The sequence below is a fragment of the Alligator mississippiensis genome, chromosome 4, assembly GCF_030867095.1.
Source record: "Alligator mississippiensis isolate rAllMis1 chromosome 4, rAllMis1, whole genome shotgun sequence".
NCBI lineage: Eukaryota > Metazoa > Chordata > Crocodylia > Alligatoridae > Alligator > Alligator mississippiensis.
The window spans coordinates 236,659,283-236,673,233 of record NC_081827.1 but is presented as its reverse complement, the minus strand read 5'-3'; the positions used below and the strand labels follow the sequence as shown (position 1 = coordinate 236,673,233).

The following is a 13,951-nucleotide window of genomic DNA, read 5'->3' as shown; positions in this document are numbered from 1 at the left end:
CAGGGAAAGATTTCTTTTATACTTCTTTTAAAACGTTATGGTAGTATTAGAGTGATGTAACTGTGATGGTCCAGGAATTATGCAAGAGACAAGGGTTTTTGGGGGTGATATCTTTTATGGAACCAACTCCATAGTTGGGAGAGTTAAACAAGCTTTCAAATTCAAGATATTTGTCTTCAGGTCAGAGGAGAAAAGCCAACACAGCAATAGTTATTGTAAGCTGCAGATTTTGATATCTTTGTTATGGTAGTGACTGTTACTGTGATAGTGGTATGTACAAAGGGAACAGTTTGGATCCAAAAAAGGAAAAAGAGAGAACACAGCACAATTTAAATGAAGATGAATGTGGAGACAATACTGATGAATGGAGAGGTAGGAAGTAGTAAAGGAAACATTTGATTTTTAAAAAGAAAATCAAAACAAATGATCTTTTAGGTTTTTTAGATGAGGTACCATGAATTAAAATTAGGACTGAGCTAGGTGTTGGGGTAGGAGAAATGGAGTATCAAGAATAAGAGAGAGAACCTTTTACAAGAAAGGGTAGGTGAGGCTGCATTGAGGAAGGCCTTTTCAGTGAGCAGGTTGATTATTTTTTGTGGTAAGAGACAGAGTTAATGAAGTGATTTAATCCTAGTGAAAATTCTTCATTGAGCTGTTTATTACTGTTCTAGTTGGCTGCACAGATTCATAAAGCTGCTTTCCAAGGTTTGATTTCTAACAATAGGGTGGACTTTTCAAGGCTTTCAGATAACAATTGATTATATCCCTATGCTATATGGTAGAGAAATGTTGCACTTTTCTCCTTTCACAAAACTTTTTTTTCCTTCAAAAACAGGAGCAGCTGGTACTTTAGATGGGTTGTCTGTGTAATGAGTTATTCTTTTTTGAGAAATCCAAGATTTGTGTAATTATTAAAAGAAGGAATTATATGTTTGGGGTTTCTCTCAATAGTCTCATCTGTTCTGAGCTATGCTTACTATTAGTTATATTTACATGGAAATGTCATGGCTATAAGTCCCAGATTAGTAGAGAGAGAAGGTCTGAAACTATATGTGGCTTCCAGAGCTTCTGTTTCTTGCCCCAACAGAAATGAGAACATTGGGAAGCCTGTTTTAATGTCCTCCACTGGCATAACTTTCCTAAAGGTCATTATAATGGTTCTGATCAAGTATAGGACAGCTCAAATCCACCACGACTTCTCCCATTGACTATCTACCTCCGTAAGAACCTTGAAATGCCTCCTGCTTCTTATATTTGGCACTGGAAGAACAGCTGGTCCGAATGATATTTCCATCATCTATATCTGGCTATGCCACTCAAAAATGTAAGTATTGTGTAAAACAGCCTTAGAATCATTGAAAAATAAGGCTGGAAGGGACCTCAGGAGGTCATCTAGTCCAACCCCCTGCTCAAAGCAGGACCATCCCCAACTAGATCATCCCTGCCAAAGCTTTGTTTAGCCAGGGTTAAAAACCTCCAAGGATGGATATTCTACTACTTCTCTGGGTAACCTGTTCCAGTGTTTTACTACCCACCTAGAGAGAAAATTCTTCCCAATATTTAACCTAAATTTCCCTTGCTGCAACTTTAGACCATTGCTATTTGTTCTATTATCTGCCACCACTGGGAACAGTCTAGCTCCATCCTCTTTCAAACCCAGCTTCAGGTAGTTGAAGGCTGCTGTTAAATCCCACCTCAGTCTCCTCATCTCTTGACTAAATAAGCCCAGTTCCCTCAGTCTGTTCTCATAAGTCATGTCCCCCAGCCCCCTCACCATTTTTGTTGCCCTTCCTTGAACTCTCTCCAGTTTGCCCACATCCTTTTGTAGTGGGGGGCCCAAAACTGGACACGGTACTCCAGATGTAGCCTCACTAATGCTGAAGAGAGAGAAATAATCACTTTCATTGACCAACTGGCACCATACCTACCAGTGCAGCCCAGTATGCTGTTAGCTTTCTTGGCAACAAGGGCACACTTCTGGCTCTTATTTGGCTTATTGTCCACTGTAACCCCCAGGTCCTTTTCTGCAGAGCTGCTACCCAGCCACTCAGCTCCCAGCCTGTCCCAGTGCATGGGATTGTTCCGCCCTAAGTTCAGGACTTTGTACTTGTCCTTGTTGAACTTCATGAGAGTCCTTTTAGTCCAATCCTCCAATTTGTCTACATCAATCTGAATCCTAGCCCTACCCTCCAGTACATCTACCACTCCCCCCAGCTTGATGTCATCTACAAACTTGCTGAGTTTGCTATGCCATCTTCCAGGTTGTTGATGAAGATATTGAACAAAACTGGCCCCAGGACTGACCCCAGGGGCATTCCACTTGATACCAATTGCCAACTAGACACTGACCCATCCATTACTACCCTCTGAGCCCGATGCTCCTGCAACTTTTCTATCCACCTTACTGTCCATTCATCCCGTCCATACTTCCTTAGCTTGCCTTAGCTTAATGAAATGGAAAATCTGATGCCACATGAGTGTTTCCTATACTCTCTAGGGCACTCAGTTTTCCAGATGGTTCTTGCACCTGGTGGTAAAGGTGAAGGGAAGGTTATGTGCATCATCTCTGAAGCCATCCTCTCACTGTGAGCCTCCTTTAAAGACAGGTAGCAGGAATTTAAAATTCTGTCTCCTTTTCAAATTGTTTGAGTAAGGCTTGACCAATACTTACTTTTAGTATATTGTCAGGCATTATATCTGGCTATTCAAAAATGTATTTTTGAATAAAGTATTGAATGACTGATAGAAAAATAATCTCATGAATAACTAGCAGAATTCTGTTCAACATTCATGGAACAGGTCAAATTATAAAAACATGCTGAAATGCTAAAATCCACTAGATAAATTATTCCTTCAGCTCTATTTGTTATATTTGCACTGGTGACCCTTTGACATTTGATAGTTCCCTTTCTTTATATCTAATTAAGCAGTCCTGTTAATGAAGTGCCAATTACTGTTATATACAAGCGCTGAATCTATCCTATAGTATTGTGTCTAGTATATTAGTGTTATCTGTACATCAGCCTCTGCTTATCTCTCCTAGGTCTCTTGACTTCTTTTTCCTTCTTTGTGTTTCCTGACTTTGCCCTCTTGTAGCATGCTTTATCAGTACTGCACTTCCTGAACAGCTGTTTGTTGTTCTCTTCTTTTTTTCTGTCCTTGCTTTGTTACACTTGTTTTCCACTTATAATTTTGTGAGTCTGAGTCACCATATAACAACTCTGTCAAGTTTTGTTTAGCTAGCCTTACCTTGTTACAGGCTTTTATCTGTTGACATCAGTTTTTACAGTTCAGCAAAGATTATAAAGGTTAGCCTTAACTCAACCTACATCTATAAGCAAGCCTGAAGCAAGTTACAATTTGAATCCCTGTATTTCCTGACTTTCAATATTCAATTCCTTAAGTTGCAGGTAAACCATACTGGCCAAGGAACAAATTCTGTCATTCCAGTATTTCCTAAAATCATTTTGTTTCAAGTTGTAAGGCAGGGTGCTGTTAACAGCTTTCTGACTTAAAGGAGAAAGATCTTTTAGAAGATTTGTGGGACTTCTGCAGGTAGCCTATAATAAGCAATCTTTTGTACTCTGTCTGCAAAATGCTTGTTATATAGATCAATGAGTCTTTCCCTTTAATTGGTACATTAAAGAATCCTGGCCAACCTATCATGAAAGTGAGACATCTGTCAGCCTTATCTATATACCAAGTTTGTCATTATTTTTAACAGAAAAAGCAGTTTCCTCAAAAAACAGATTCTTTTTTCTGGAATTCTGTCACTTTTGACCAAATATCTTATGGATCATTCTTTTGATTTTTTTTTAAACAAATTTATTTTGAAAAGTTCTGCAAATGTGTTTCAGAATTCCAAAATTTCCTTTGCCCCACCTCTTGCTCCTATATTGCTGAAGTCCTCAACGCATCTCATCTTCCATGAAAGTTCAGGGAAATAGCTGTCTTTCTGCAGTGTGTTTTAAAAATGAAACATGGTTTTGCTGCTTCAGACCAACTTCCACCATGTTCCGCATACACTGTCTTTTTAAAATTAAATACAACAGTGCAAGTGCTATCTTGTGTATCCTTGGACACATGAAAAGTAAAGTGCAGTACTTATAATCTAACATAGTCTATTATCACTACAATTTAAAATACCCACGCATTTGCATGCACTCAGACAAAGAAGATTCAGAACTACATATATCTGTCAGGGAAAAAAGAAAACTTTTCAATAAAAATATTTTGTTGAGGTGGAAGATGTCACGAAAGTTTTGTCTTCTGTACCATTAAAGGTACTTTCTGCCAATTGGTTCACCGGCCCTAGAAAGAGTGATTCTGGATGGCATGCCCACTACAACACCATTTTTAGATACAGGAAGGATCTGTTCTAGCCTCATAGATTCAGTTGATGCAAATCTTCAGAGCTTTTATCACTTTTGACCAACAGTGATATTTAATAGCTAAATGGGTTCCAAATTTAGCTCTGAAACCTTGTCTGCGCCCTTCTTTGGAACCACTCTCAGGCATTTGAAGGACGTGCATTTCCTTGAGTGCAAAGTGACATTCTTAATTACAGCTGTGCCTGCTATTGGAGATGTGAATTTGGAGTTGTCTATTAAAGAGCATTTTCTCCATTCTTTTGTTTGAATACATAGTATTATACACAACTTTCAAAATTGTGCTCCAAGTCCATTTATATTGCATGTAAATAACTTCCTTCACTGTTCAAAATCTACTAGCTTAAGAAAATGTAACTACAGTTTCCTTTTTCTTGATGCCAGAATGATAATCAAGTGTCACTTGCATCACAATGCAACCATTTGGACACTGCTGTTCTGTGTGTTTTATCAGGCAACAGATTCAAAAGTAACAAAGCACCAAAAATCTTTATTTCTAGATGGGTCAAGCTGGCTATCAAAGAATCTTGTCTAAAACAAGATAAGATTCTCTTGAGGCATTAATACACATGGATGCCCGTTCTACTTCTAACAGAGTAAGAAAAAAAAACATGTAAAGTAGCAACATGAGTGACATCCTCTCTTGCTGCTACATTCAGTCACAGTGCACTGCTGTTTCATATCTCTAAATGTAAGTCTTTATACCAGAGCTTTCCTTTCTATATAAGCCTATGAAAATGGAAGAGTTTATTTGCCAGAAAAATTGTTTTCCTATGCTTGACTATTCACCAGTTTTGAGGCTTCCATCCTTATCTCTCCTTGTTGTTTATTTTTAGCCTTAGATGGCCTTTACATTTTCTGTATTCTTGTTAGTTTGACATAATGTCTTCTTTGCAGGATCTTAAGTGGAACTCTGGCACAGAAATTGCTGCTCAGCATAGAAGGGGTGTCTTGAAATAGTCTTGGAGCAAGTCAGTTTATTATTAAGTCGATTGCACTGATTTGTGTGTTAAACCACAGCAAGAAGAATCTTTCTGCAACATGCCCAGTTGCATAACCCACAATAACATTATTAGTTTAAAAAAAATAGTGTAACATTAATGTACCATCTTCCAACAATGTGAAGGAGTCTAAATAAATGCTTTTGTCTCTTATTAACACAACTTAATAAGATAGAATGCTGTTTCCTTTACGTTTTACTGTCTCATTATTAATAAATTATGTTAGGCTTAAACTGGAATACCATTTCAGAGTAAGGAGCATACTTGGTAGCCGTGTTGGTCTGAGACAAGAAGATATACAAAAAACTAGAACTCCTGGTTCCAAAATGATACCTTTTGATACCCTTTGGTCTAATAAAAGGTGTCATTTGGAACCAAGAGTTCTAGTTTTTTGTATTTCAGAGTAAGGCATTTTAATGAATTGGTAGATTATACTTTTCAAGATCCCTGCTATTCTTGTTAAGGCAGCACTTCATAATTCCATGTACAATCAGAATTGATGTTGGAAACCATGTTGATTTCACCTGTCTCTTACATAGATCATGTGTTTCTGCAATTGTATCTATTATACCTACCTGGCTTTTCTAAAACTATGATGGCCAGAACATTCACGTGAATGAATGACATGATAAATAGAAAACACAGAAAAACCCTTGCATCTCAGAGTGGTCCATTACTCTAACCTAACTACAAGATAAATGGAGGGATTTAAGGCACAACTTTATTAGCTGAAAACTGGGCAGTAGTGTTATGATCCACCCTCTTTTCTGATAGAACCAGCATGTTAACTGATCCCAGGCTGTGGTCCTTGTCTCCCACTGTACTCCCAGGCTAAAATGTGGACTTACATTTTAATAAATTCACATAGTTCAGGACACCAGTGACTGCATCTACAACGTAAAGTCCAGAATGGGTAAAGCATGTCCTGTTTTGGAAAAAACTAGGTCTATGGATGTTCAGCATGATTTGCTAGAACACAAAAATGAAGACTTTTGGGAGCATCATCTTGAGTGTTCTCTTAGATTGGACAGAATCCTGAAGTACTTCTGTTTCATATTTTAATGCAGGTGTCCACATAACATTCATGGACTGATTCTGTACTTAATAAACAGGCTGTAGAGTAGGCACCATTGCCTACAATAGTGGTGCTCAACCTTTTGGTCCTATGAGCCAGATGAGTGGTGTGGGGTCCATCTGCAGAATTAATCAGGCCCTGGTGGCCTGTTATTGGAAACTTCTCCCAGGATTGGATCCCAGGGGCCTATCACCACCCTCATCTCAAGCCCTGCACTCTGGGTTTGGGTGTTAGGGCCTGAACACCATCCCCTCCCAGCCCTAAACACTAGAATCAGGTACCGGATCCAGTGTGAAGGGCTGAGGGATCCCCACAGGTCTGAAGATTTGTGGTGCCATCACTCTCCTCCAGCCAAATTTTTGGACATGAAGGGAGCCCTATGTGCTTTATGGTACAGTGCTGCAGGTTGGATATGGTCCATGGGCCAGAGGTTGAGCACCCCTGGCATACAACAGATTAAAAAAATATGGAAGAAGAGATGGACACATGTATAAGCACACCTAATAAACACACTACTTAAGCACTGTGGGAAGGAGATGAAGAGGGCAACCTGAAGTCAGGTAACATCACCAAGGAGGAGTATTCAGCACTGGCCCACACCTGTAGGGAGCAAACTAGGAAAGCCAAGGCCAAAACCCAACTCAAGCTGGCTATGGGAATCAAAGACAACAAAAAGTCCTTCTTCAGATACATGGATAGTCAGTTGAAAAACAAGGGCAACATTGGACTCTTGTAAACCAAATCAGGCAACTGATACCCAGGAAAAAGCTAATCTCCTTAATGACTACTTTGTTGTCATGTTCTACCAGCCCAAGGGGATCACCCTGCCAAACAAGACACAGGATTGCCACATCACACACCCATCATTGGCAAAGATATCGTGAGGAAACACCTTGAGAGGCTGGGCATCCACAAATCAGCTGGTCCAGATGGAATGCACCCAAGAGTGCTAAAGGAAATGGCTGACATTATAGTGTAGCCAATGGCGAGGATATTAGAGAACTTGTGGCACTTAGGAGAGGTTCTGTAAGATTGGAAGAAGACTAATGTGGTGCCTATCTTCAACAAAGGGAGGAAGGAAGATCCAGAGAACTACAGGCCTATCAGTTTGACCTCAAGCCCTTGTAAGATATTGGAAAAAAATCATTAAAGAAACCATTAACAGTAGCCTAAAGGAATGAAACATTCTGAAAGACAGCCAACATGGCTTTGTTGTGGGTAGGTCTTGCCTGACCAACCTCATTTCCTTCTCTGAACAGGTGATGCATCACCTGGACAAAGCAGAAGAGGTTGATACAATTTCCAAATTATAGGGAAGTGTGGTCACATTGAGAATAGGCTTTACTTGGTCTTGGTGAGGCTACAGCTGGAATACTGCATCCAGTTCTGGGCTCTGCACTTTAAAAACAAATGTGGAGAAGCTTGGGAGAGTCCAGAGGAGAGCCATGCACGTGATTAGAGGATAAGAGTACAGGCCTTATGAGGAAAGGCCGAAAGGTATGGGACTCTTCAGCCTGGAGAGGTGAAAGCTCAGGGGGGGACTTGGTGGCAGCCTGTAAGTATATAGGAGTGTACATCAGGAACTGGGAGAGTCTGTCAACCAGGGCACCCCAAGAGAAGACTAGGTCTAACTATCACGAACTCCGGGAAGACCAGTTTAGGCTGGACATAAAACCAAATTTCTTTACCATCTGAGTCCACAGAGCTGGGAATAGACTCCCTCTAGAAGTGGTGCAAGCATCTACTCTGGACACTTTTAAGAAGCACTTGGATGCTTATCTTGCTGAGATCATTTGACTCCAGCTGACTTCTTGCCACTTGGGCAGGGGGCTGGATCCAATGATCTTGCGAGGTCCCTTACAGCTCTAATGTCTATGAAGGCATGTTTTGTAATACAGTATGGCTGAAGCCACATTATTGTACCTGGATATAGAAGATTTGGGGGGGGGGGGGGAGCCCAGAATACGAATGACTGGTGCCATTTGACTTCTTTAGTCACTTGTTGGGAGGGACATAATGACAATGATGATGAATAACTGGGGTTAGGCCCTGCTTGGACTGGCCCTCAGATTCAGATGTATTTTGAAACTTTTCCACTACCCCTCTTTTATTTAGTGCTTGGGGCAATGTGGCCACTACAAAGGGGGAAAGAGTCTGCAACCAGTTTACATCTTGCCCTTCAAGAACCATCATTCCTGGATCTCATTTACCTCTAAGAGGTGGTCCTGTATCACCTACCTAACTGTTCTGAACACATTTATACACATGCTTTGGAAGGTGGGGAGAGGGGGGTGGACATTTTAATTAGAGTGGAGCCACTCAGGGAGCCACTCTAATTAAAGGTCCTGGAGAGTTATGTGTATCAGTGTCCCCACACTGAAAAATGGTGGTGGGGGCACAAAGTAAAGCTCATTGAATAAACTTTAGTTAAAGAATTCCTACTGCCATTTTTCAGTGCATGGATGCTGATACATGTAACACTGGAGTCTGCTGGAGTGTGGTAATTAACATGCTCCAGCAGCCTCAATTAATTAATTAATTAATTAATTACAGCACATCAGAGCAGCCTCTCTGTACATGTATAGGCACCCCCAGTGCCTGCATTTTATCAGTCCCTGCTTTGAGCAAAAGGACTGGTTCTTGTCCCGAAAATCTCTGAAGCCAGCAGATACCTTTTAAAAACTTAATTGTCCTGAATTTCAGGGAGTCAGAAGTCTTAAATACTTGCAAGTTATGGCAAGGTGACTTCTAATAACTGCAGTCAAACTCCATTCAAGCAGCATTGCAAAGCATGTTGGTAAAGCCACCTCCATTCAGTCCACACTGTAGTTGAATCTGTTGGTAGACAGCTGTGGCTTTTCAGAAGAATGCTCACAAGTTTTCCTAGTGTTAGTACACCCTGCATGGCATAATTAAAATGTATACTTTGTTTATTCATTTACTCTCAATGAGGCAGAGAGGAATGAAGACAGTGTATTGATTTAGAATAATTGATTTTAACTACAGTTGGTAAAGGTTACCTGTCACAGGAATGAGAATTTGAGAGTATTTATCTCCTCTGCATACAGTAAAGGTATATTTCAAAGGAATGTGCTAGGTCAGATGTTTCTGAAACTTTTGTCAGTGCTTATAATGACATCCTATTTCTTAAAAGTTGGCAAAAATATCCCATTGTGTGCAAATGAAAATTTTTAGAAACCTGAAGACTACCCCCATGACTGTATGAAGGAGAGATTCCTTTTAGCCTCATTCTGGGATATCAGGATTGTTATATTCTGTCTTCCATAAAAAAAAAGAAAAAAAAAAAGAAGAGAAACTATTTTTTATTTTGTCAAGTAGTGTGTAAAAAACGCTTGGTATTTAGTTTTTCATGATAATATTGAGCACTAAAATAAGATAACTAAAAGGATGTATGAGACATATTGAATCAACCCAATCTCCAGCATTTTGACTGTCTGTACTTAACCAATCTTTGCAGGTTAGTCTAAACTGCATAGATTAAACCGAAAAGCAAGTAAACAGACAATTCACTTTTGATTCCAAAAATGCAGTGACATCCTTGCAGTGGTTCAGATTAGAAGCCTGGGGCACTAAAGCACACCGCCTCCCTGCTCTGTTGAAGCAGACAGCGTGGGCCAAACATTGTCCCCCCACTCTGCAAGGAGGGAGGGTGGTGCGAAAGAGGTACAAAGCATCCCAAGATGCTGGGGGACCGAGAGTTAGCTTGAATCTGGAGGGGATCTGGGATAGAAGTTCAGTAAAGTGACTTAACCTAAACTGTTTATCTTAAACTGGTTTCAGCCATTTTGAAAGTGATTTATGTGCACTGAACTTCTGTTGCGTTACAGATTTGAATCAGTTTCCAATCACTGATACCAGTTTACATGGTCTGTCTCTAGCCATCATAGCTATAAAATGGATGGCCTGCTTATACTTATAATCATACTGAAAATTAAAGGATGGCCAGCCAGCGTACAAACTCATGGCTACATCTGAAAAAGATGAAAGGATATACAGAAGTTCAAACCTTTAAAAGCATAATTTAGGACCCAATCCTGCAAAATACTCAACACTCCTCTGACTTCAGTGGGAGCACTAATCACCCAGAGGGGTGTTTTGTTTTTGTTCTCTGTGAAAACCAAACTGTTGTTTATAGAGAAACAGTAAAATAATTGATTCTTTTTAACATAGTCAATCCAAGCAAGCCAATATATTAGGACCTTTATTATATATGTTCCAGCAAGCAAATTGGGAAAAGCAATTGATCAGGTTTTATCACTTTTTGAATCTTGTAAAGTAAGATGAATTCAGAGCAAAGTTCCCAGAATTCTCCTTGCTGGTAAGAACTGGGAAAAAAATAAGGTTGGAAGAAAACAAAATTTTAAGAAATAACTGTGCTTAAATTCTGTTGTTTATGTGCAGGGAGATGATATAGATAACATATCTGCTAGCAATTTATTGCTAAACTGAAATCTTTTACAGAACTTATGATATCAGTATGATATTAAAAAGCCCTGATGGAAGATTTCCTTTCATTTAGGAAAGTATTCAAGCAGTACTAATGACCTGGTATTAGAGGATTTGTTCAAAACAAAGGGACGGATTCTTGTCCACAAGTCATTTTGTTCTTCTGATGATAGTTCTGGAAAGGATGTTACTCTGTTAAATTATTTGTAATATTTGCCAACAACATATTGTATAATTCTATAGCCGGTATATCTAAAAAGCCATTTTTCAAAATGTTATACTCAGCAATTCCTTTTGAATTCTTTGTCAAATGCCAACTTCTAAAAGAGAAATCCAAACATGTTGCTTTTAGTATGGGGGTAATGAAACAGTGGTGCATTATTATTTAATATGTATACATCTCCTTGGCTGCTTGTACACATGAGAGGGGTTTAGTCCCTGGATGGTGGGTTTTTAATTGTGACGATTAAAAACCCATCATTTCAATTTAGGGGCTTCCATCACTGTTTCATTGAGGGGCCCAATCCCCCCCCTCCCCGCAGAGCCTGCCTACTTCTCCTGCAGTCAGGGGGTGAGCTGCCAGCAGGCTGAGCAGGGTGCTGCTGGGGGGGGAGGGAGGGGGGGAGGGGGCAGGGTGCTGCCACTGTGGAGGGAATGGTCTTCCTTAGATCAAAACCCAGCAGTTCTGACTCAGTTTTTTAAAACTGAGTGTCTTCTTATTGCAAAGTCAAACTTGCAGTTTTGCTTCATTTAACTGAAATGCATACCAGAGAGCTTGCACTTCAAGTAAAATGCAGCAAACTGCAACCATACCCTTCCTTGGTAATTCCTATTAATTATCAGGATGCCAGAAAACATGCCAGCTCTTTCCTTGCCATTAAATAGAAACTATGGAATTATTATCTTGGTTGACTCCTTTAAATGCAAGACTTGTCTATGTCACAGGCTCATATTTTGGCAGCTGAAATTAGTTGGCATAGTGTTGATAGTGCCTAGCTTAGTATATTTGGAAGCTGGCAAGGAGATATTCGCAGTGGAAGGCTCCAAACTCTGGAACTGACATGTCTAGCTAGCTCCAGCTAAGCCTGAAACCATTCACCTTCAAGCAATTCACTGCTTATTGCTCCAGGGCATATTTTTGGTTGTTATTGGGTGCATCTGCACGTGCAGTTACAGCATCTGAATAAACTGCAGAGCTTACTGCTCCCGAATTAATTGCTGCGGGTGCACCATTTGAACGTGTGCCCAGAAGGAATTCACTCTGGAGCAATAAGCTCCACAGTTTATTCAGGCCCAGCAAGCGCAGCTCAGGCAGAGTAACCCTGGGTGGCTGGGGGCCCCGGGGTTCAGCCTGCCAGCCTGGGGCTGCTCCCCCCAACTCAGTGTGCTGTGAAGGGGCTGACTGGGGCACAAGGGAGCTTCAGTGCAGGGCTAGATGGCAGGCAGCCCCCGCATTAAAACACCCTTGTGCCCCAACCAGCCAGGCAGTGTCTACACATATGCTGCTGTAAAATAAAAAAAACAAAACAAAAAACTCTGCAGCAGGATAGTACTTGTAGACAGCAAGTACTATCCTGCTGTGGAGTAAATTATTTTACTCCAGCCTCATAGGGGTACATATGTAGACATTGAGACATTTACTGCACAGCTAATTAGTATACTGCAGTAAACATCTCATGTAGATATGCACATTTAATGGTAGAGGCTCCCCTCTGATCTTTGTATCTCAAGTCCATGCATCTTCAGCAAATACTGCTCTACACCTCTATCTGTGCAGGGAAGTGGACCTTTTAGAGAAAAGTGTATAGGGAAGATGGGAATTCAGTATTCAGCAGATGATCTAATTTTATTTTGATGATTTATTGCAAGCATATGCAGAGCCTGGAATTAGGAGCCCTGTTTTATTATATAAAATCTATTAATAATATAAATAAGTGTTATTCCATGGTTGTTATAAAATATATGTCTTTGTTATAGATTAATTAAACTCTAAGAGCATTGTTGATTAAAAAAAATGTTATGAATGGAAATAGTACAAATATAATAAAGCATACTCAGATCTTTTCTGCTTCTCTCAGATAAAAGATACTTTATAAACAAAAGGCTAGCCCCATTGTTCTGCAACTTGATTTTCCCAAGTTACAGAACAATGGGCAATAGATATTAGAGAACACAGCTGACAACCCTAACTGACATTTTCCCAAATAGATTCTTTTTTTCTTTGAGTAATTGAGAATTAGTTATAAATAGTGAGCAGAGGAGCTGCTGCAACTTCACCTCATTTTTAGCCTCCATAGGTAGTGGAAGGGAGAGATTCATGAGCCAATAAAGTGTATTTTGCCAGTGGAGAGTAAGTAAAGACTTAGGGCTGGATTGTAACCAGACAATCCATCATGAGAAAGGGCTGGAATAGAATCTTACTATGAATCAGCATTTGGTTCTTTCTTTCTCCTTGCTTCAGGGGAGAAGTGATGTGTGCCAGGCTATTCCTTCAGCATGTTACCTTTTGTCTTGGTGCCAGTACTGGTCTATGAAACAGCTCTATTAATTTCCCATCTTTCCACATGGAGAAAATGCTCTGGTACCTTGAAGTAAAAGACTCCCAATGCTACTTCAGTTTCCATATGTGGGAACTCAGTAGTGCTCACATTCAACAAGACTTTCAATCCTGTTATACATGGAGGGTGCTCTGAACTCAGGGAGAATCTATATGTGATGGACTTTTTGTGTTATGCTCTATTTATTTGCTTGACTGATCATGGTATACAAGATTCTTAAGGAATAGGCTTGAATTGTGCACAGCCACAGTTGGTTTGTGTGCACACAGTTGCATGTTTCACCATAAATATGGATATTTCTTGTTAAACTTGTCCAAAAATAAATACCACCAAACTTGACTCCTCTCTACATATCTGAGATATTTCAAAAGTCCACTTTCCACACTAGTTGCACAAATAGATGTGCAGAGCAGTATATTCTGAAGATCAGTGGACTTGAGCTATGACAACAAGAAGGGAAAC

The 13,951-nt window shown here is 40.0% G+C and overlaps 1 protein-coding gene across 2 annotated transcripts in view; it reads left to right on the top strand.

Moving 5' to 3' along the window:
- The window catches only part of THSD7B (thrombospondin type 1 domain containing 7B), a 680,297-nt gene that overhangs the window by 469,367 nt on the left and 196,979 nt on the right, over positions 1–13,951 (top strand). The gene's annotated exons all lie outside the window — the stretch shown is intronic.